General features: G+C 43.0%; 1 protein-coding gene across 4 annotated transcripts in view; it reads left to right on the top strand.

Moving 5' to 3' along the window:
• The window catches only part of NLGN4X (neuroligin 4 X-linked), a 539,607-nt gene that overhangs the window by 268,853 nt on the left and 247,106 nt on the right, over positions 1-23,648 (top strand). For all 4 annotated transcript variants that reach the window (XM_074359108.1, XM_074359107.1, XM_074359109.1 and 1 more), the window contains one exon: positions 1,006-1,173. The gene's annotated coding sequence lies outside the window, so the exon portion shown is untranslated. The remainder of the gene's footprint in view (positions 1-1,005; positions 1,174-23,648) is intronic.

The raw sequence follows: 23,648 nt of genomic DNA, 5'->3' as shown, positions 1-23,648 counted from the left end.
AAACAATCCAGAAAATTGGGAGTAAATCCAAGACAGAAACATACGTTTTATTAAATATGCATCTTTTCAAAAACGAATGTAGTTTGGAAGATTGTTCTGTTTGATAGAAAGGAGATAAAATCTGGGTTGGAGAAATTAGGGTGCAAATTAAGGTGATTTATGTTAATTTGAACATTTAAATACACATCTAGAAATATCCACGGTGACGCTGCTAAAACTTAGAGATAACTTCCCTTTTCTTTTCATCTGAGCGGGCATTTTTATTTGTAGCCACTCGCAAAAGTCCATCAAAATTAAACGTGTCCCTCCCATTTTTCTTTTAGAATGTTAGCAGGTCATTGTGACTCAGAGGAAAACTTAATACATGGTGGCTGGTGCAAGTTCTTTTTCTTCTTAATTTAAATGTGTCTGGAATAGCTTTGGGCTTTAAAAATAAGTTTAATATTTTCCTGTTGGTGTGCAACTAGATGTAGATGTTGGTGATAAGTGAGGTCAGATTCTTGGGAGTCCTTAGCTGTGACCTTGGCACAGACTCCTTCAGGACCTTGGACAGTCCCATGTGGTTTCCGTCTCACGGTTCCGGTGACAAATACGGTCTTCATTCGAAGCCGTCTGCAATGCCACCTGCTGAGGGCTTCCCAGAGCTGTTACATCTTCTGCCCACGGCGCTCTGTTCCTTGATCAGTGATGCACATGCTGTTGCAATTCTCTCTAAATGCTTTTGCTTTAACGATGCACCCCTGCCCCTCCCCACCAAGAGACCCCACGTCCTCGAGGGCCACGTGCCTCTTTGGAATTCCTTTTCCTGTCCTCTTTTCCCATTCAAAGCCTGCTGTGCTCGACAGATATTCGTGGAATGAAATAACCTTGGATTTCCAGACAGTGTTTATTGTACATTTTTTAGGGACAAGAGACTAAAATCATGCTCGAACCAACTTTAAGTCAGAGCAACGTCGGCAGCATCTTTTATGAAAGTATTTTCGATCCTTTTCCCTTATGTTCCAGGTGTCTTTTTGACCTGCTCCCCAGGGCGAATGGGAATGGCTGTCAACGTCTCTGCGAAGCCCCAGGTCTTCAGCTGTGAAGATGAAATTCTGTGGCGAGTCTTACTGGACGCGCTGTCGTAGCATGGAATAGACCAGCTCGGCGTCTGCGTCTGATCTTCCGCCAAAGGTCTGTGCGCTTTGACTCGTGTATTCTCCGTGTGCTAAAATGCCGATCACATGGCGTCGGGTTTTTATGGTGACGTTTGCTTATATATCTGTGATTTGTAAGTGTTGGGTTTGCCTTGACCAGTTAATATCAAGCATCACACATGAGTGATCGTCGTGTTTAAAGGAAGCTTTTATAGACGAATCAGTAGCTTATTAGGGATCGTGTAAGCCTTTACAAGTGATCTGTATATGGTGCCGTATAGTTTTGCATGAAAGCAAATTATAAAGCGTAATTTCTTACTCATTTCAAAATAATCAGCTACTTGATGTCCTATTTGCCTGCGTTCAGGACTTCTGCAACAGGTTGTTGCAACCCAACTTTCATAGAACCATCCATCCGTGTTTTAATCCAGGAAATTTATTCTTTCATCTCTGAAATATCTTAGCCACATATCTCTGTCTTAGGATGGTAGTTTCAAATACATGAAGTAAAGCTTACGACCTCATGGCCGGCCCCCCACGGAGCCCTGTAGCAGAAAACAGATGAGAAAAATGAAAGAACGATTATTTGAATATAGGAATGTCCACAATTAGCATTCCACCTTGATATCAATAGTTAACACCAAAATCTCAGCGGGTTAAAAATAAAAAGACGGGGGGCACTGCCTTCTTTCTGGCTTTTTGGGGTGTTTGGAGGTTTTTGATACAAAAAGCAGTCTGAGAGGATGTTAGGCTGTGAACTGACACACGTAGGGCTATCCTTTGAGAAGAAGTTACAAAAATATTTGGAATGAATTTCCCCTTGCACAGGAAACATAGTCCAATCTGTGTTGATCGTACTTAGCAGGGCCCAGTAACGGAGCTAAGGACGGTGAAGACGGCACCGGGGTGGGTGGCAACATTCCTGCCATGTGAGTGAAACACTAGAGGATGTGAATATTTTCTTCCGTCAGATTTTAGGAGCACCCGATTTGAAAATAAAGGAAACTCATGCCAGTACTAATTCCTTAATGTTTCCATCTCACTCGTGCCCCCTAAAAACCATCTCAGCGGAATCAAGCAAGCCAAGAAACAGACAAAAACTCAAACCCAAAATCCTAAGTCAAAGAACGTTTTCCTTGACCACCTTACAAGCACGGTCCATCAGACATGACTCGCTCGTTTTGGTAGGACCTTTCCTGACACACACCTGCAGCGTTCACGTTGCGATTGTGAATTTAACGCTTGCCTGTGGCTGCAAGCCAAGATACGATCTCCGATCAAGTGAAACAGAGCCAGTTTCTAAGTTGTGACATTATTCGTACAGGGTGAGAACAGCTAATACTGCGTCAGCGTTTGCTCGGTGCATCGCTCGCTGAGGGTGTCTTTGCGACTGACACCAAGTAACCTTTCTGTCGCTGATGAAACCTGTTTCGGATGCAGATTCCTCACAGACTGGGGACTGAGGACGGGCAAGAGACACGACGTGAACTCCTGCACCTGCGATAATGTCGCGGTGTCGATGGAAGACAGACTCCCCTCTTTGAGCCCCACTGCACCCATCCCGGCTCCGTGATCTTGGGCGAGTTCGCCGACACCTCCCTGACTTTGTCATTTCCACTACTGGACGTAATGTTACCTCTTGTGCTCATTACGACACAAAGAGTCTGCGTATAAAATAACGTGTGAAAGGCTGACCCACCGTAGACAGGTTTCTTGTGATAACAATTACTGTTATATTGGGTCGGGGAGGGAGCTTGGTGCTGTGATGAGTGAGTGGTCTTTGAAATCAAGCCAGAGTTACGTCCGACTCTGCCGAACAGCTTACGCGTTGCGGGACTTGACCTCGGAGCATCGGTGTGCCTAAATGGGAAGTCGAGGTGATGGTCCCTATTCCGCCTGTCTGTGGCAGGGTCAGCTGTCAGTGAATGCACTTATGATTGTCGTTACCTAGAAGTTCATTTTCACCAAGGTATTTTAATCAACGGTGTTTACGAGATAATAACTAAATATGCTCGGTGTTAGTAGAAAGAGGAGGCTTGCTTGAAAGGCATCCTTTAGAGAGAAGATTCCATAGTGAGATGACAAGAAAAGTGCCAAATGATCCGGAGATGATAACTGATAAAATGGTGACTGGTTTTGTCTCTTGGGATGGCCCAGAGAGTGGGGCAGGCTTGGATTCTGTCCCTCTGACCCACTGCTGGAGGAATAGAAAAATCTCTGCAGGCTGAAGATTCGTTCTTACAAATAGATGACTTCTAACAGGTTACATTGATGGCTTTCACAAATTAAATTTTGCAAGGATTTTATTTAATTTTTATTTTTATTTGCAAGGATTTTAAATTCTTTTTTTTAACTTTATATTTGTGTTGTTATTTATTTATTTTTATTTATTGATTTTTAACTGAAGTACAGTCAGTTACAATGTGTCCATTTCTGGTGTACAGGACAGTGTCCCAGTCATGCGTACACATACATATATTCTTTTTCATTAAAGATTATGACAAGGTATTGAATATAGTTCCCTGTGCTCCCCAGAAGAAATTTGTTTGTTTGTTTGTTTTAACAATTTTTATAGATAGTGGCTAACGTTCCACAAATCTCAAACTCCCAAAGGATTTTAAATTCTTAGCTTAAAATAAGCTAGGTTTAACATAGATGTGGGACTGCATGGATGAGCAATCTCCAAGGAGAATTTAATGGTGCCCAGATGAAGGCAGATGAGAAGTATATTGGTAACCGCCAACTGTCTCAATGTATTCTAGATTCTCAAATTGCATGTGGACTTCAGTGTTTGGACATAGAATCGACATTTTGCCATAACCGTGTATGTTAGGAATCAGTTAAGAGTTACCTTATGCCGTTACCACCTCATTCTTGTAAACTACCCAAAAGAAATCTTAGAAGGAATGTAGCATTGGATTGGAAGCATAGCGCCATCTCTTTTACTGAGTGGAGAAATCTCTCTGTCTCTCTCATTTTAATAGGGAAAAGTGTGCTGAGATGGAAAAGAAATCAAGTAGGTTTCTGTGGAGGCATTCTTAAAGGCATCTTCTTAGAAGGACAAGGTAGTGGTAAGTATCCCCCCAAAAAACCACCAGTAATCTCCATAATCTAGCTTATCTGGTTGACGCATTTACAGCCTGGTTGATTCAAATCTAGCCGGAGTTTCAGATTACGTTGCTGGTGAAAGTCGTTTTGTTTTGTTTTGGTTTGTTTTAAAAGATCTGTTTGAAATTCACCCAAGTGCAAAGCAGTGGTTTCAGGCTGGCTTGGAGTGCTCATAATGGCACGCTTTGAGAATTTGGGATTCCGTAATAATTGTATGTTTCTCCAAATAGCCACAATGCAGAGTATATCTCATTACATAGACAGGAGAGTCAGCCCTCTGACTCACGTTGTGTAAATCCTCCTGGAATTTGCCCTCATCCCCTCTGGCCGCGGGGAATCCACTCTATTCTGTGTAAGCACCTCAAGCTACGGGGGCATCTGAACCACCCCAGCATTTCATATTATTGTTCTTGGGTGCAGCCCCTGGAGAGTGCGATACGAAGTGTCAGGTGTGCTTCTAGTGCAACCTGAGGGCCCACTGAGACCACGGGATCATTCTCTTCATCTGAAAGCCGGATACAGAGCATAGCTGAAGGAAGGGAAAATGGGTGGAATGTTTCGATCGTCTATGGGTGTGAGGTTCTGTAAAACTCAAAACTGGGACTCTTTCCCACCATGTTTAAGTTTCAGCAAGAATGTGTTTTGATACATTTCAAGTAAAGGGTGAAGACTTTTCAAGGCTTCGCTGTCAATTCAAGCCCTGTCGGGACAGTATTCATGATTTTATGGATACAATAGTGGCTGTTTACCGACTTTGTTGTCGATTTGAGCGCCATAGCTTCCAAACATTTTTCAAAGTTTAGACCCTAAGTAGCTTTTGGGTGTCTGTTTACAGTTAACCACCTAATATCCTTATCTGCACCCTGTAACACGCTTCTGTATCTTTCCTGCATTCTAGAAGATTCTCAAGGTCTCACCCTTCATCCAACTCCTTTTTCCAACACACCAGATTTCCAAACACCTCTTCTTGTTCCCTGCTGGAGAAAGAAATGCTAGTTTTTTTTTTTTTTTTCAAATATTTTTTAAACTTTTTTTCTGTTTTTATCCTTATCTTTTTTTTTAATTTTTAAAAAATTTATTTTTTTCGAGGAGGGGAGATAATTAGGTTTTTTTATTTATGTATTTATTTTTTTTAATGAAGATGCTGGGAATCGAACCCAGGACCTCACGTCTGCTAAGCTTGCACTCTATCACTTGAGGTAGCCCTCCACCCCCTTTTTCACTCTTTTTTTAAAAAAAAAATATTTTGGGGGGAGGTAATCAGGTTGATTAATTAATTAATTAATTTTAAAATTCTTTTTTTTTTTCCTTTTTTTTTTTACTTTTTGTGGGAGAAGTAAGTAGTAATCATTTTTTGTGGGACAATTTGGTTTTAGAGGAGGTACTGGGGATTGAACCCAGGACCTCGTGCACGCTAAGCACATGCTCTGCCACCGTCCCCCATCATAGATAATTTGTGATTAATAAAGAAAGATGAGTGCTGGCCCCCTTTGTGCTGTTAACATGCAAATGTGGAAGATGCTCGTGGATGAGAAAACAGACGGTCAGTTGTCTGTCTTTATTGCGCATGGAGGTACCTGTTTCATCAAGGGGGCTCAGCGTATACACACATTTCTCGTCAGCACATCCAGCTCAGCCATCAGCAGCCGTACGAGACGTAAATCCCTTTGTCTTCCCATTTTCAAAACACTTTTTTAAAAAAAACTGCATGTTCATTTCCTTCCCCCCGCCCCACCCCCCGCAAATCTGGAGGAGCATTAATATTACCACCGAGGCGTGAAGTGTCCCAAGGCTCCGTCTGCCCCGTCACCACCAGCAGCCCTTTGGAACAGCAGCCCGCCTGCGGCTTCGGGTTGCCATCATTTCAGGAGCTGCAGGCAGGGAGCACTTGGTGTCACAGAATCCGGCTGCCCTGGTTCCGAGGCGACGTGGTCCTCGCGGGTGTGGCCTCACACTCAGTGTGGCAGATGGCACAGCTGGTCGTGTGGCAGCTCACACGGGAAACCCAACGGGGACGTTCTGTGACGTGCACCGTCCGGGGACGGGGAGGACAGTGTCTGAGTTGGGGAAGCCCTTCTTACCGTTTTCCCATACGCACTTCCGTTCCATCGGTCTTTGGAACCCCTGGGTATTGATCCATGTGTTCGTGCTTAGAGTCTCCGATAAGGCGGACACTTTGCAGTGTGGATGCGTGGTGGTCTGGTGGTGGAATGTCCTGTATTGTCTCATGAGGATGGCTTGGCTGAAAAACTAATGGCAAAACCGCTTTCTTTTCCCAGCATCCTCCAGACCCTAAGTGACATGGAAAAGCTCTGTCACTTTTTTTTAAAATTTTTTTAAATTAAAAAAAAAGTTTTAATTGAAGTATAGTCTGTTACAGTGTGTCCATCTCCAGTCATGCATAAACATACATATATTCACTTTCATAGTTTTTTCATTAAAGGTTATTACACGGTATTGGATAAAGTTCCCTGTGCTCTACAGAAGAAATTTGTTTTTTAGTCTATTTTTACATATATAGTGGTTAACCTTTGCAAATCTCAAACTCCCAAATTTATCCCTTCCCACCCCCTTTTCCCAGTAACCATAAGATTGTTTACTTTGTCTGCGAGTCTGTTTCTGTTTTGTAGATGAGTTCATTAGTTCCTCTTTTTTCTTTTCTTTTCTTTAGATTTTACAGAGCAATTGTCGCCTATGAGGGAGGGGTCCGGGGGCACATACAGACCCATGGATCAGGGCATCTCTGTTGTCTGCAGTCATGGAAGTCTGCTGCTAATTAGCTGGTTTCTGATGGTCAGGCTTCTGACGTGTTTAAACAATAGACGTGTATTTATTCCCTTTTCACTGTGAAGAATCTGATTATAAATGAAGAAAACCATTTGTCCAGGATGTGCAAATAATTCATGAAGCCTGTTGAATACTGGAAAATTTCAAGTCAGGCCAGTTTAATGCAATTTTCCCTAGACTGTCGACTGAACACTTTCTGGGTTTGTCATCCTGTGAAAGGAAAGTCTTTGCCGTGGATTTTCATAGTTGTCTGGGACGTTCTGTGTGAACCGATCTCTGACATTCCTTTACTTATTTATCTATTTTTCCCCAAAGATGGCTTAGTTCAGTTCAAAACTGACGACCAGGAACAATTCCTTTCACCGCAACCCTGAAAGACTAGTTTTCATCTCTCAGTGAGCAGACAAAGAGTTGGACTAGAATTAGGGAGTTTAGTGTTCTATGCACGCACTGAATTTGTGGCTGTTGGAGATCCTGGTACTAGGGTTACCCCAGGGGTAAGAAATGTGGGCTTCTTTTTACTCTGCTTGGTCCCGATCACCCGTTATCGAAATGCACCTCTTACTGAAGCATTTTGTCATTGACAGGGACACAGAGGGAGGCGTTACGTAGATCACTTTGGTATAGCACGTGGCGTAGAGATTTAAATAATGATGAAAAGGCACAGAGAGGTAGCAATAAGAAAAATGCTTAAGATTCCTGTGATCACTTTTGTATGGGAACAGACGGTGACTAGGCTTGTCAGGGTGACCATTTCATAATGTATGCAAATACCACGTCATTTTTGTAGCGTCTGTGAAACTAACATAACATCGCGCGTCAACTGCCTCAATACAGATGTGAAAAAATCAAAAAACATAAATGCAGAAATATAATATATAGTAATACTAAATAATGTAAACACATACCTGTAATATACATATTCTCTATAACATGTTATAGAATATAATACAGTAATAAAATCGTGTAAATATAAAGAGTGCATTCTTGGGTCCCCTTGACCCTTTTCTTCTCAACCGTCTCCCAAACTCGTAATATTTCCTTGTACCAAATACTACACTGCTTATTTTTATTTTTTTTTCCTGAGTGGAATGAGTTCTTTTCTGCCAAAAAGATATATATATATCAGACTGGGGGGAAAAGATGGGCAAACGTATCTAGTTAAATACATCATCCTACACTATCAGCTTTTTTATGCATAAGCTGGTTTGGTTTGCTCTCTGGAGGCCGTAGATAAACTCAGCTTTGAGGAAGTGACCGTGGTACATGACCTAGCAGAAGATGACCCACCCATAGCCTGTAGGTGAGTCCACCTGGTTTTATAAGTAATGCCTTTTATTTATTTATTTTTGTGTATTTATTTTATTATTTTTTTTAGTAACGTCTTTTATACTGCAGTGCTGGGACTGAATGATTGCAATGGAAACTGCATGCCCTGGAAAGCCTAAAACATATATTATTTGACCCTGCAAATTTTATTATTATTAAGTCAGTTTGCTTATCCATACTTAGGGCCATGGCATGATTTGTTGGGGAGGTGGGGTGGGGGTGCAAATCATGGTAATTATCTGGGTTGCACAGATTACTAACAGATGTGAACATATAGCAAATGATCAATACTACAGGGAAATGCTTGTATGTTATGAATTCTACTGATGGTCCCACTACAATCTGGTAACCAACCATGCAGCAGGTGTCTGTGATCTGCAGTCTGGGGTGCACGCCTCCGTGGGGTCTGGGCGCTCCCTGGAATTTTACCTGTGAAACTGATATGCACCAGGGGGAGATTCGATCGATGGTTGTCACAACACAGCCTAGGCGATGCAGCTTACCTGTCCTCGTGAGTGTGGGGCGGCTCTGGCAGCCACTTCCCGTGGCTCTCTGATGGTTAAGGGCAAGGTTCCCGATTAAGCCGATGGAGCCTGGGGCACCCTGTTGACTGGTTTTGCCCCTGCCCTGGTCCATTGGCTTCGCCATCTAGAAGATGAAGCAAAAGCAATTAATGTGCTTTTTTAATTCTGCTCCACTGAACTTTCTAATGAAGTGCATTCTATACAGTTAAAACCAGAGAGTTCATTGACGCCATTTCTGCTGTGTGTGTGAGAGAGAGGGTTGGAGTCAGCACGCTTCCCTGAAGTGCATGATTAATACCCAGGTGAGTGGGGTTGTTCTGGCTTCCTCTGCCAGCTTGTTGGATGTCACACTTGGCGGGCTTGTGGACCCGGGGTAAATAGTCACAAAACGTATTTTTGTTATAAATGATGAAGGCTCTTTGGTCGAAAATTACGCGCTTCCTATGCCCGGCATCCTTCCAGTTCCGCAGTGGCTGCAGACACAGGATTTCCCACCGTGTTCCTCAATACGAATTCGCTGAAGCAGGACGTGGGGTGGTGGGGAACGGAGCACGCAGGACCTGCACGAGGCAGAAGGGAACAGAAGCTGTGTGAAAACCCTTAGTGCACGGCAGGGACGCGGGAATGCCATCGTTCCCTTCCCGGGGTCCTTCTTTGAGGTGGTCGGAAATTTCAGTAGAGATCTGTGTGTCTCCCCCATGCCTGTCACAGCACAAGGCGTGTGGAAGATTCGCGGTAAGCCCCGGATGAACGCAAATCCGCGTGCTTACCTCGGTGGGTTAGCAGGAAGTGGAAGCCGGACTTCGTGGAAGCCAGTAGCCTGGCTGAGGAGCCCAAGGGGGCTAGTCACGTTGGACAAGTCCCCCCCTGGAGCTCACACGTGGAGGCATCAGCCTGGGTGACGTCACTTTTGTCCAACTCTGGATGGAAGGTGCCGTCCATCACAAGCCGGAAGCTTCCCTGCATGCTGGTCCGGAGCTGACCAACCTGTGAGTGGACCCCACTCTTCTGCATCATGCAGAAAATCCCTGGGCGATCCTTTAATACCAGGAGGAGAAAGCAAAGTCATTCTGGCCCATGCTAGTTCTGGTTCAGGAAACCAGACATCTTGTTTTTTCACCCAGCAGTGAATCAGTATTATTTTATCCTTTGCATTTTGTGAATCTGGATGGAGAAGAAAATACATGCAGTGTCTCACCGCATTTTTCTATAGGTGACATCAGCTTGGAAGCAATGGAGGGTCGATCCTAGAGATTTTTCCCCCTGGTAATTTGTTCCGGTCTGGTATATATGCACGAAGAATGTAAATTACTTACCACTGACATGTCTGTAATTAAGTCTTCTAAAGGGACTACTACCCTTTCCACTGCTATATTTTCTTCCCAATTACTTAGAAAATTTAAGCCTTCCCTGGGGAATGCCTTCTATTTCACTAGTCCTTTTAATGGTAATTGATTGGCTTCTTCAAATGATGCTGTTCTGAGAAGAAGGTTAAATAAAATCTGGAAAATAGCATCATATGCATGAAGAGCTCTTGACGTCCTGGATATGCGGCCTCATTAATTTCTCACCTTCCCAAAGTTACAGCTTCCTGACGAAAGTAGACCTGAAAAAGGGAGACACCTCAGCTTTTCACGGAGTTTAAATTTCATGACGGGTGTTCTTTGGGTCTTTTGTTGTTGGTCTTTGCGTGGAGCCTTTTATAATCAATCGTCAATTAAAAATCTCCACTAATTTAATTCCTTTAATATTGTAAGTTGTATTTTTTTTAAAAAAATAGTGAAACCCAGTGTTTGCTCAAAAATCAGTTAATGGGGGAACTGGAGCTGAGCGTGGAATCATTTTGATCGTGGAAGCATTTTACTGAAAGTGTGCCATCCTAGGAGTGACCATTGTTTACTGTTGTTTAACCTTCCCTGTATTTTAAAATCATCATTTCAGTGATGATGTCTAAGAACCGGTCTCTGAAATGATGGGACAGGAACCATTTAAAACTTTTTTTTTTTTTTTTTTTTTTTAAAAAAAGGAGTCAAGTACCACTGAATGAATGCGTTGGGATTCAGGGATATCTGACCAGAATGGAACCGATTTAAGGAGCAAGTCAGTTTAATCTCATTGCCTTTGAACGTTAAGAGTCTACATTGGCAGTCCATTCCCACGGTGCGTTTTCTGTTATTTCTCAGTCTCTTTGTGGTGTAGTAGTTACCTTGCTGTTGTCACAGATGCTCACAGACTTAATGGTTTGAACAGGACACAGTAAGAAACGCAGTTCTGGAGGCCAGGTGTCTGGGACAAAAACCGGTTTTGGCAGCGTTGGTTCCTTCTGGAAACTCTAGGGGAGGATCCGTTTCTTTGCCTTCTCCCACTTCTACGGTTCCTTGGCTCGTGGTCCCACATCACATGACCTTCTTTCTCTGTGTCAGGTGTCACATCTCCTTCTGTGACTCTCTGACCGCTCCCCACCTTCTTCTTTAAAGACCTTGTAATTCCATTGGGCTCACCCAGATCACCCAGAATCACCTCCGCTTTTCAAGACCCTTAATTTAATCACATTGACAACATCTAGGTAAGGTTCTTTACCGTGGAAGATTATATGTTCTCGAGGATTCTGGGAATTCACAAGTGGGTGATGTTGCGGGGACATTAGTCAACCCACCTCACTTAGGACACCATGAATGCGTCTCGCCGTCATCTTCAATGATCTCTACTATGTCCCTCCCCTTCCTTGGAACTCTCTCTCCTCCATCACTGTGACAACATTCTTGTTTCTCCTTTCTCTCCCCAGTGGTCACCTCTCAGACTCCTCCCTAGAGTCCTCTGCACTTCCCTTCTTCCCCACGCCCCTTCCTGCTTCTGTGCTCCCATCCCTTTGGAATCTCACCCTCCATACTTGATGGACGGTGTATGTAGAAGACCATTCCACATGTGAACAAAGACTGGGGGCTTTTGGTGACTTGGCCCCAGGCTCCCCACTCTACCCCGATGGTGACATCCTGCCACAGACGCTCTGTCCCAGGCACGTCAAACCATTCAGAACCTTCCAGAACCAGCTGTGTTCGGTATCAGACCTCCATGTCTCTTGTAGGGCTGACCCCCATCCCCTGACTTCCTCCCTTAGCTGACCTTTCTTGGAGCAGAAGAAAATCCAATCCTGTTCAGCCTTCCGACTCCATTTCCACCTGGACATCACTTCTCAAGGAAGCCTTTCTTGTCCTCTAAAATCACCTGTTGAACAGCACCTCCATTATAAGCCTTCTACTGCCTGTTTACTTAAACGTCTGACTTCTCTCCCAGACCGAAAGCTCCTTGACTATGGGAACTATTTCGTACTGCTGTCACCACCGTCCCATCTGACATGGTGCCCCCCCACACACACACACAGTCAAAAATGGTTGATCAAATTCATATTGTAGTGAAATGGCAGTGACTACGAGTGTATTTCGAGGTCATTTCACTAATTTGCAGTCACTCTCTTAGACTTTTACTCATTTGTATTAGTTCTCTAGTCTGTGTACCTTCGTGTCTAGGTCAATTATAATGGATGGCTGAGGAAGTCATGCATCTCTTGAGATTTCTTCAGGCCACCCGCTAAAATGGATTAAATCCATACACAGTTGTCAAAAGAGGGCAAATGTTCCAAATAAGCCGAACCGTCCTCCTTGTACACAGGCCCCTTCCTGATGTTCCTGAGAGCTGTCGACGCACCAAGAAAAGTGAGAATTAAGTTCCATCTTGAGCACGGAGAATTATTGTCGCTGTCCCTTCGAGGGGGAAAGGCAAAATAGTGCTGTCTCCTAATGCAATATTGTTTTCCTCCAAGAATGTGCTGTCTTCACTTTACTTAAAGAAAAACATTGGCCGGGGTGGTGGAAATGAACTGATAACCTTGTGCTGGTGGATAGGACTCTGCTCCAGGGAAGATACTAAAGAGTAATGTTTTCCAAATAACATCGAGAAATGAAAGCGAACATTAAAAAAAAAAATGCTCTCAGCAGTTTAGACCTTCTGAAGGTCATGTGGATGGAGAATGGCTTAACTAGAGTTATTGCAACTCTGATCTCATTTTTTTTTTGAGGAATGGCTTAGCCAAAGATTTTTTTTCTGGTACTTTCTATGCTTATAAACAGTCAACAGGCATGTCTGATGTTAATTATGTGCAGTAAACGGACACGTCCAACATTACATTGGAACACTTCCATCTTAATTTGTATTTTTTTTAATTGAAGTACTGTTGATGAACAATGTTGTGTTAGTTTCTGGTGTGCAGCATAGTGACTCAGTTATACATATGAGTGTGCGTGTGTATATATGCATACATATATACTCTTTTTCAGATTCTTTTCCATTATATTTTATTATAAGATATTGAATATAGTTCCCTGAGCTGTACAGTAGGACCTTGTAGTTTATTTATTTTATATATAGTACTTTGTATCTGCAAATACCAAACTCCTAATTTACACCCCCCCCCACAACCCGGTAACCATAAATTTACTCCCTATGTCTGAGTCTGTTTCTGTTTTGTAAACAAATCCATTTGTCTTTTTTTAGATTCCACATGTAAGTGATATCATATGGTATTTGTCTTTCTCTGTCTGACTTACTTCACTTAGTATGATCATCTCTAGGTCCATCCATGTTGCTGCAAATGGCATTATTTCATTCTTTTTCATGGCCGAATAGTATTCCATTGTATAAATATACCACAGCTTCTTTATCCAGTCATCTGTTGATGGACATTTAGGTTGGTGTAGTTTCATAAGGGTTCTCCCACTTGAAAATTCACTTAGGACTTTTTATTCTCTTGAAGATCTCTTGTGTTAATTTCTGAATTGAACAAATTTCCTGAAGCTGCGCATTAAATTCTCTAAGACAAAAGGAGCTAAATTTACTTAAATCTTGAAGGGCTCTTAGTGTCAGGACATCAGCTTCTCGATCTTTTCCTCCGTGCTCTAAAAAGGTAGTTGCCTTCAGCATCATGACTGTTAGATGACGGGGAGTGACAAGGAGACGTCTTTGGGAAGGAGGAGAGGGTCAAGGAGCCCACATCACAGCCCTGCAAGGGAGGAATAACCCACTTCCTCTTCCATCTTCTTTGTGCCCGTGATATAAGCCCAAACTTTGCTGGCGTCTCTGCGATTTGTAGTTGCCTTCTAATCCTGAGGGAGGAGCTTTCGTGCCTTCCAGCGGATGGCTCCAGGAGGTCAGGCTTCAAGTGCCCAGTGGTCACTACTGAGAGATGTGCAGTCAGGGACAGCCCTGCAAGACGGTGTGAACCCCAAACTGATCAGAGTGGGACATCAGCGTCAGCTTACCCCCACCCAGTTATCAGACCCACGTGCACCCCACGAGATGTCTTTTCTCTTAGGTATGCCATCAAATTTACGTAAGTAGCCCTATTCTAAATTTTAGCCTACTGTCATTTTTGTTTTTTTTAAATGACTTACTCAGAGCCCTTGACATTCACAGGAGATGGTCGATATGCAGGATATTTCAGTCCCGTGTGTCTGTCTTGCATGATCGTAATGCTAAGATGACATGGTCTAAAGCCTTGAATATGTTGCTATTCCATAACCTTGCTGGACAAAATCAGCCTTTTCCCTTGGTCAGCGAAGGTCATGCCATAATCAGTGGGTTGGTGTTTTTTAGTTATAAGTGTACAGGAGCTTTGTCAGCTCAGGACTTCAAAAGGTTCAGCTGACGTTCTGTCTTTGCCAAGCCCATGGGATATACGTTTCTGCCATTGTACCTGAGCTATTAAGCTATCTTGGCACACGTGTGTGCACACGCACACCGACGAAGGTCAATATATGCTTTAGCATTTCCATATTTTACACCTTTTTTGGGATAAGTCATTGAAGGAGGTATTTCTCTCATGCTCTCAGACTCCAAGCATGACGTGGAACCATTCCCACCATGGTTCCCGTGGTGGCCACCACGGCATTGCAATACTAGATTTTAAACAAACGCATGAGTCAGTGGCCACCAGAATGCTCGTTCATTCATGTGTTGCTTTACGCTTTGCAAACTTCCCTTCAGAGCCGGGGTTATATTGGATTCTGCCAACAGCTTAGGCTGACCTACCCTGTCCATTTTCTGGGGGTACATACCGAGGTGCGAGGACATGACGTGGTTGCTGGAAGAAGAAACTTCACCGCGACTCCTTTTCAGTGATGGTCTAGTCCGTTGCGTACAGCAGGATCCTAGAAGGTGGTGCCTTCCCGCAGGGAGTGTAGAGTAACAAAACTGGTATACGAATGCAGAGAGGAATCCACTTTGACTTATAGCGAAGCACACTGAGATATGTAGTCAAGTATCAGAGCTCAGTGAGTGAACGAGATGGCATTCAGTGGCGCTAAGTGATGTCATGGTGGCAAGGTGGGCTAACGACCCTTCTTACGGTGATTTTTCAACATGGGACTCTGGTCACGTGTCGTCCCCTGTGTCCAGTGCCTTGTTTCTGAGTCCCAAGTTTTGTGCGTTTGTGTGACCGAAAGATGGGCATCCGTGTTTTATCTCAGGCAGTCACGGAAGCCAAGGAACCTCCGAGAACACACAGGGGGACAGCCAAGACCTGCCTCCCTAGCTCCAGGAAGTCATCTGAATCCTGTCCTCCCCCATGTCATCTTCCCGCCTTTGAAAGGCTGGGTTGATCAACGTTAGAAGATGTCTCCTGGTGTTCTTTAAAAAGTCCTAGAGCTCTTTCTATCCACAGGCAACGTTTTTCACGCTCAGAGGACGTGATTCTGCGTGACTGGTCTGTTGCATTTGAACCACCGACTAGAATGATGCATAAATCTTGACCATCCTCCTGTAGGAAATCAGCACGCCTCAGGGTATAATGCTTGCGTCGTCCAGATGATGGTAAGCAGAATAGGGTCTCACTGGCAATATTGATAGTCTGTTAATGGCAGTTTTGTGCCTCCAGATACCACCGTCTCCCTGTTCACTTTGCCAACATAGCGTTCCGCCGCTGGAATTCAGCCTTATCTCTTTGGGTCATCACTCATAACATCGCTCGTAACAGAGCCTGCTGCTCTCTGGGCGAGCACCTGTTCCGAGTGCTTTGTATTTACTAACTCAGCCATCTCAGCCACTGGACTGAGTACTTATCATCAGCCTTAGCTTCCTATTGCTGCTGCAGCGAATTACTACGGACGTAGATGTGTTATCTTGCAGCGCTGGAGATCAGAAGTCCAGAAAGAGTCTGAAAACCAACATGTCGGCAGGGCTGCGCTTCTTCTGTTTCCAGGGGAGACTCTTGTTTCCCCGCCTCCAGAGGCTGCCTGCCTCTGTGTTCAGAGCCGGCGGCTTGAGCCCTCCTCACGCTCTCTGGCCCCCTCTTCACTTACAAGGATTCCATTGGGTGCATCTGAATAGTCCAGAGTGATCTTCTCACAACCCAAGATCCACTGATTAGCAACTGTAATTCCATCTTCAACCGTGGTTCCTCCTTTTCTGTGTAAAATTCACAGGTTCTGGGGGTCAAACCCAGGGCATCTTTGGGGGACCATTACTCCTCCCACCAAATGATTATTATCTTCGCTTGACAGCTGAGGACACTGAAGGCTGCATGGGAAACAACTTCCTCGAGGGTAGGACTCTGACGTGGTGGAGGAGGGGCTGGTGCAGCGAAGCCAGGACTGCAGTGTTGAGGGGCTTTGCACTGGGCCAGGGGGCAGGTCCAGATACTTGTCTCTGATCCCTGTGAATCCAGAATCACTAGGTGCCTATTGACCTTCAGGATGGAGGAGCAGGTGCACAGAAATCGGGTGTAAATAGTGGGGGAGAACACAATGAAATTTAACAGGGACAGTGAAACAACATTGTGCCAAAATATGAAGCCAATGGAAACAATTTTGGAGTCATAGTTCTTTTTTTGTGTGTGTGTATGTGTGGAAAGAACAGGCACCAACTTCCTCAGAATCTGAGTTTAGAGGGTGCTCCTTTTTAATTTATTTTTTAATATATATTTTTATTGAAGTATAGTCAGTTTACAATGTGTCAATTTCTGGTGTACAGTGCTTCAGTCAAACATGAACATACATAGATTTGTTTTCATGTTCTTTTTCAACATAAATTACTACAAGATATTGAATACAGTTCCCTGTGCTCTACAGTATAGACTTGTTGTTTACCTATTTTATTTATAGTAGTTAGTGTCTGCAAACCTCAAACTCCCAGTTTATCCCTTCCCACCCCCGTCCCCCCTGGTAACCATAAGTTTGTTTTCTATGTCTGTGAGTCTGTTTCTGTTTTGTGAATAAATTCATCTTCTTTTCTAGAGTCCACATATAAGTGATATCATATGGTATTTTTCTTTGTCTTTCTAGCTTACTTTACTTAGAATGACGATCTCCAGGTCCATCCATGTTGCAGCAAATGGCATTATTTTATTCTTTTTCATGGCTGAGTAGTATTCCATTGTATAAATATACCACATCTTCTTTATCCAGTCATCTGTGGGTGGACATTTAGGCTATTTTCATGTCCTAGCTATTGTAAATAGTGCTGCTAAGAACACTGGGGTGCAGGTGTCTTTTTGAAGTAGGGTTCCTTCTGGATATGTGCCCAGGAGGGGGATTGCTGGATCCCAGGGTAAGTCTATTTTTAGTAGAGGGTGCTCTTTATTCCCTAAATGACATAGAAATTTTACATGAATTATCAGAAGGGAAAGACATCTAATGATTATCCAAACTCAGGATGTACACGGACCAGGGTGGTCCAGATTTATCAGAGTCCTTTCATCTCTGCAAACACTTTGATCGCAGTATCAGAAATGAATTTCTTGGTTACAGAGACTTGTGAAAAACCCTCCCACAAAGCAAATGGTAACTTTCTCAGTCCTGTGTTTCATTTTGAAGATCACAGCTTTATTTAAAATTTTGAATTTTGCCGATGCAGTTGAAGAACTCAAACTACGAGGGGTCGCTTTAAAGTCAGCCCCCTTTTTCTATGAATGCTGCCAAATATCTTTAACTTCAAAGAGAGTTAAGTAAGGGGCACAGGAAAAGTTACAGTGCAATGAACACCGATGGGGCTTTTATTGTTAAATTTTTTGAGCCCCACCGTGTAGTATATAATCATACTGGAGAGACTGTCTTTCCTCTTGGTTCAGAGCACAGGCTTTGGGGAGGAAAAAAAATGGTGTGAAGACTGACTCTGTCTGCTTGGATGGGTTTCAACTTCTTAGAGCGTCTGTTTTCTCCTCTGTGAAATGGGTAGAGTGTCTCTGAGGGGATGTGTCTGCAGGGTAAGTGGAAAGTCCTGGAACTCTGTTGGCTTGCAGTGAATGCCTCTGAAATAATGATGACTTCTGGAGGACAGAAATACTTTATTTCAAAACACTTTTGTTGTGATTACATGACTTTTTGGTTATCTTTTTACAAATAAATCCACGCTTTATTTACTTTTAAATAAGTTTATTTTTTGAGGCTTTCTGTCTAAATAATTTCCTCCGTTGTCTAACTTCTTGCTGCTTTTTATTTTTTTTAAAACTGAAGTATAGTCCGTTTACAAGGTTGTGTCCATTTCTGATGTAAATCTGTTTAACTCCAAGAGGGCTACATCATCACATGGATTCTGTGACCAATGGCCTCAGCGGGAAGGTTGCTTCGGAATTTGGCCCAAACCACACCGCTGCTCCCATAAACCCAAGTTACCTTTCCCCAGACTACTCTGGTTTTGTTGGGCTCCCCACCAGGAGCAGGTCTTTGCTTTGTACCCGTACGCGCATCTCTTGCCTACGCAGAATTCAGTTTCATCTCGAGTGCAAACAACCTTCAATCTCCCCTCTGGTTCTGGAGATCCCGCTTGGCGCCAGCAAAGATGGCCTTGGGCCCCAGCCTCCCAGAGAGCTCTCTCCTTTCAGACGTCCTGCTCCCAGCCCGCACGGGCTCCGAGATGCCTGAAACAGCTCTGACTGTTCTTTGAAAGGAAGATTTTATTTTCAGAGCAGGTTTAAGTTCACAGCAAAATTGAGAGGAACGTACAGAGAGTTCTCCTATGCCCCTGTGCCTGCTTCTGCCCAGACCCCACGGTTATGAACATCCCCCACCCCCACAGTGCCATATATATATATATTTTTTCTTTTTTTTTAACGAGGGAAGATCTTATATTGACAAATCATAATCTTCCAAAACTCACTGTTAGCATTAGGTTCTTTCCTGGTGTTGTCCATTCCAGGGGTTTGGACACATGGATTAATGACAGGTCCCACCATCATTACAGAATCATAAAGAATATTCTCCGTGCCCTAAATTTCCTCTGTGTTCTGCTGAGTCATCCTTCACACACCGCCACCCCTCCATCCTAAACCCTGGCAACCACTCATCCGTTCACTCTCTCCATAACTTTGTCTTCTCTAGAATGTCAGAGTTGGACTCCCAACAGTACACAGCCTTTTCAAACTGCCTTCTTTTCACTTAGTAATATGCGTGCATTTAAAGTTCCTTCTTGTCTTTTTATGGCTTGATAGCTCATTTCTTTGTAACACTGAGGAACATTCCATTGGAGGGACCCCAGTGTATGTATCCCTGCACCTGCTGAGGGGCATCTTGGTTGCCTGGGCGGTGGTAGACACAGCTGCTGTCAACATCTGTGTGCAGCCTCTGGGGGTGAATGCACCTTTTTCAACTCCTTTGGGTAAATGCCAAGGGGCGTGGTGGCTGGGGTACACCCGATTCGTCCTGACCTGTGAAACGGAAGAGGCTCCTTTTTTCTTGAATTCTAAGAAAAATACCATGATGAGATCACTCATATGTGGAATCTAAAAAAAAAAAAAAAAAAGGAAAGAAAAAGACAAATGAACATAAATGCAAAACAGAAACAGACTCACAGACATAGAATACAAACTTGTGGTTGCCAAGGAGGGAGAGGGCGGTGGGAAGGGACAGACTGGGAGTTCGAAATTGGTAGATACCGACAGGCATACATAGAATAGATAAACAAGATTATACCGTATAGCCCAGGGAAATATATACAAGATCTTGTGGTAGCTCAAGGCGAAAAAGAGTGCGACAATGAATATATGTGTGTTCATGTGTAACTGAAACATTGTGCTCTACACTGGAAATTGACACAACATTGTAAACTGACTACAACTCAATAAAATAAAATGAAGAAAAAAACAGTTATGTGCATGGGGAATGAGGGTGCATTAGCAAAATTATTCTTCCAAATACAGTGCCCACGTGTTTGCCAAAGGGATTAATGAGACCTATTTTTAGGACAGCTTTTCTAGCATGGAAAACAAGAAATGGGAGGAGGCCTTTGGAAGTGCCCACATGTCTGCAGACCAGCCACCTGCCATCAGCTCTTTGGGTGAGGCTGGTGTCGGAGGCAACCCTAATTGATTGACATCGACCTTCATGAAACACACGTGCGTCCCCAGCAAATGTCTACCTGGGAAAACTTAAAAGAACCGGGCAAATCTAATACATGATTGATGTTGCAGAAAATCAAATCTGATCCCCTGTCCTCTCTCTCTGTTTTTTGTTTCCTCTCAATGCAAATGTTTTCCACATCTTCGCCACCTTTCCCTGCCTACGCCTCTCTTCTGCGGGAAATGTATGGGATTTGATTTTCTCGATATCTAATCCGAAAATTGGAAAGTTAATCCCACGGGACTGTTTATAGATAAGCTCTTGCGTTTCCATTTGCAAATTCGAGGATATGGAAATTGGCATACGATGCGGATACATTTTTGCCTAAAAAAATTAAGGGCGTGGGAATGTAATTCTGATTAACTGTAGCATCTGGGGTGACTGCAAAATAGCTGTAATGTGTTCTGTTTGTTTTTTTTTTTAATTTAATTTTTTCTTGAAGTGAAGTTGATTTACAATGTGTTAGTCTCAGGTGTACAGCAAAGGGGTTCAGTTATACACAAGTATATACATAAGCTTTTTCATATTATTTCCCAATACGAGTTATTACAAGATATTGAATATAGTTCCCTGTGCTGTACAGTAGGACCTTGTTTTTAATCTATTTTTTTAATTTTTATACTTCTTTTTTGAGGGGGTAATTAGGTTTATATGTTTATTTATTTAGTGGAAGTGCTGGGGATTGAACCAACAATCTCATGCACGCTAAACACGCGCTCTACCCCTGAACTCTACCCTCCTCCCCCAAATCTATTTTACAGATAGTCGTGTGTATCTGTTAATCCCAAACTCCTAATTTATCCCTCCCCTGCCCTTTCCCCTTGGGTAACCAAAGGCGTTCTGTTTTGGTAGGCAACTGTGTTTAATTGTTTCTCTTCTATGCTTTTCAAAGTCGTCTTTGTATTTCTTACCCTGTACAAAGGAGCCTCCAGTCCCGGAAAGCTGGATGCGCAGTGTGAAACTGGTTGGCTGTGTGTTACTGTTTTGCCCCTAGGGTTAATTTTAGTTTCACCAACACCTCCCATAAGATGACTTGGGGGTGCAGGAAACACCAGTGGACGGTGGTGGCCATGCCTTTTTTTTTTTATTTGCATTGAATTTTGGGGAGAGCATACATCTAGGTTATCACCCCAGTTACCGTATGACTATGTTCATTGACTTTAAGTAGAGTGCGTTGGGAGACCCAGCATAGTCGGTTCCATTGGGTGTTGGGTGTCAATGAGGTTTTTACTCCAGTTTTGATTTAAGACACCTGGGTTGGCTCAAAAAACACTCGTGGCCATTATGAGCCCTTTAGGAATATAATGGACATCAGAAGACACAGCGTGTGATCTAGAATTGATTGGATGACAAAGATGGAAGAAAGAAAATTAATGGAGGAGAGTTTAGAGCTCAAGGTTGGCCAATGTATTTTGTCATGCGTTCAGTGTACGTGACCCTCATTCCTCGTTCCATCTTATAAGTTTTCACTTTTAGTCCTATTTCTTTTTTTCTTTTTTCTTTTCTCTTTTTTTTCTTTTTCTTTTTTTTTTTCCTTTTTCTTTTTTGAAGTAGAATTGTTGACAATGCTGTGTTAGTTTCTGGTGCACAGCATAGGGATTCAGTTATACACATATATATTCTTTTCCATTATAGGTTATTACAAGCTATTGAATATAGTTCCCTGTGCTGGACAGTAGGACCTTGTTTTTAGTCCTCTTTCTTACTTATTTAAAATTTGCTTTTGTCCTGTATTAGAGGCATCTTTGCCAGGTAAAAAAAAATGAAGAAAACAGAAATAAATGCTTTAGCATTTGATCTGTGGAATGAAACGATGAAACAGTACATGAAAAATATCAGATGAAGCAATTTATTAAAGACTTGGGAAGCATTTAAATCCATGTGATGGAAGGTCTATTTCGTGGATCGCATTTACCCTGCTTCAAGGGGGTGTAACTCTACCTAATTTTTTTTTATTGAAGTGTTGTTGCTGTCCGATATTGTATCAGTCATGGGTGTACAGTGCAGTGACTCCCATTTTCTAAAGCCTTTATTCCATTTATGGTTACTGTAAAATATTGGCTGTATTTTCCGTGTTGTGCAGTACATCCTGGTATCTCATTTGATACCTGAGAGTTTGCACCTCTTCATCCCCTCCCCCATCTCTCCCCTCCCCCTCCCATCTCCCCTACTGGTCACCACTAATTTGTTCTCTGTACCTACAAGTCTGCTTCTGTTGTTAGATCCACAGCTTTGTTAATACTACCTAATTCTTTGCCACCCTGCCATTTACATGCAATTTATTTTAAATGCAGGTCTTCCTTTTACATGCAGTGATATTTTTCTCAGAGTAAGAACAATAAACATATTTCCTTGATGGGGGAGAATTTGATTATCTGTCTTTGTCCAGGTTGGACTGAATACCCTATTTTTTTTTTTTTTTTTTTTTTTACTTCTTTTAAAACTCTAAGCTCAGTTGAACGTCTGTTAGACCATAGATTTCCATCCTTTGTGGCAAAGTACTGTCTTTTCCGTCTACTCCCCAGGAAATAGAAGATGTTGATTTTGGAAGGAATTTCATGCAGGAGGGCAGGACCCAGGGGCTTCAGGATGGGTGGAGAGAGGACTGAGTGTCCAGGCTGGAAAAGGAGTGGATTACGCACGGCAACTGGGCTCCCACTGTCCCCCCCCCCCAACATGGAAGCCACTAGACTTGTAGAGAGGGACCGGAGGCTCCTGTGTACAGGGAGACTGAACACGGGCACTGAATTCCACAAACAGCATTTGAAAGCCATTTGCATCAGTTAGTTTTTTTCACTGCACAGAAGTCCACCTGCTGAGCGCCACTGCCGACTGGACACAGAGCTTATTCTTAAAGGAGAAAAGAGAGCTTTCCATCCTCAATATTCTCAGATCGCCTCCCATAAAAGAGTCTTAAAAAACAAACAATTTAGAAATGTTATCTGGAGGAAACAACAGAGCACTTACTAGAAAGTGAAAGAAAAGAAAAGAAAAAAAACCCAACTCAAATTTGTGGGAGATATGCTAAAATAATCATCCTTTTAAAAAGTGAAAAATACTATGAAAAAGGAACTTAATAGCCATGTTTTTTAAACAATTGGATCGGAACATAAATAGGAGGAAATTTCCTACGGAGAAAACCTGGTGAGAGACAGATGGTGGTGGGGGGAGGGGAAGAACTAACCTTAAGTCTCAATCTAGGAATTCATCGTCCACACAGTAGTTTCAGCAAAGGATGATGTGAAATACAAGAAGCATGAAAGACTCATAAATAATTTTAATTTCTTCCCTTCGTTTGAAGCTCTCAGCTTCCAGACGTAAGTGGCACATTGGATGGCCAGCATCTGAAAGAAACGAAAGTCACTCCCCTAAGCACACGG

This window comes from Camelus bactrianus, chromosome X (assembly GCF_048773025.1).
Source record: "Camelus bactrianus isolate YW-2024 breed Bactrian camel chromosome X, ASM4877302v1, whole genome shotgun sequence".
NCBI lineage: Eukaryota > Metazoa > Chordata > Mammalia > Artiodactyla > Camelidae > Camelus > Camelus bactrianus.
The sequence above is the reverse complement of the archived record's forward strand: the minus strand, read 5'-3'. Positions and strand labels throughout refer to the sequence as shown.